Below are 1271 nucleotides of genomic sequence, written 5' to 3' on the forward strand. Positions count from 1 at the left end.
TAGTTTGAGATTGAACAAATATTTTACCAAGACTTTCCGCGCGCGCGCGTGTGCGAACGTGCGCACGGAGTCACGGACGAGGCAAGAGTCGGAGAAATTATACCGAGATAGGAGAATTACCTAGCGTCAGCTGAGCGAAATAAATAGAAATACAAGTTGATGAAAGCTCGGCTCTACTTTTATTTCTTATTCCTTTTTTTCCTTCTTCTCTTTCTTTCTCTTTCTATTCGTTTTCTAGTGGCCTACCCCCTAGTTCGCGTGCTAGAGCCACAGCCATCCCTAGAGGAGGGTGGGTGGTAAACTCTCTCACTCTCTCTAGCTTCCACTCAATGTGTAATGTTACTCGTTGGAAATTAGAGTTTACGCTAATGTTTACTCTTATTTTGATTTATTTATTTATTTTTTAAAATCTTTATTATTTTTTATAAATTACGTAAGTGTTTTGAATGCTACAAATTGGGCCACATAATGCTTTACTCCACGGCCAAATAAATTATATCTATCTATCCACCTACTGAGCTCAGAGAGAAAGAGAAAAAAGAGGAGAGAAGGATGATTCAAGCGGGTGGTATATACGCAGCAGTAGCAGCAGATACTAGGGCGAACGTATAGCGCACCCACCTCTGCTTGTGTACTCGGAGGGTTGTGTATAGCCTCGGTATATACGTATACTTCGTAGCGCCGTCAGCACGGATAATGCGACTCGCTTTTGCCGCTGTGTGCTAGCACGACCCAACAGCAGCAGCAGCAGTAGATCGAAGCGCTACACAGAGCACAGGCGAGTAATATCACCTCTTCTACCCACCCCCTACCCTACCTTACCCCTCGTAGCTTGCGGTTTCGTCAAAATTCAGACTTACTTCCATTTTTGCGATAGCTGCTGCGTAGCGCGTGTGTTATTCATTACGGGTCGATCGTCGTCGTCGTCCGCCTCGTCATCATAGTGCGCAGTCAAAGGGCGCGGGGGTGGATATGTGAAATATATAAAGGAGAGCGACTGCTACGTATATTACAGGGTCAGGGCTCGAAAGACGCATGTAAGATGCACCCCCTTAGCAACTCGAGCTTTTGATACAACAATCAAAGACATTTCCTGCCGAAGATTGATTGCGAGCAAACCGAGTTAAGCCCTACACGCATTCACCCACGTATACGCACACAAACTCGTGAGCACTGCTAGAAATGAGAGAGTATCTCTCTTTCTCTCTTCTGACTACTTCGACTGTGCTTAGGATGAGGCAGGGGGGGGGGTTTTCTCTCTCTTTGTATGT

The sequence above is a fragment of the Trichogramma pretiosum genome, unplaced genomic scaffold (genome assembly GCF_000599845.2).
Source record: "Trichogramma pretiosum strain Unisexual culture from Peru unplaced genomic scaffold, Tpre_2.0 scaffold104, whole genome shotgun sequence".
NCBI lineage: Eukaryota > Metazoa > Arthropoda > Insecta > Hymenoptera > Trichogrammatidae > Trichogramma > Trichogramma pretiosum.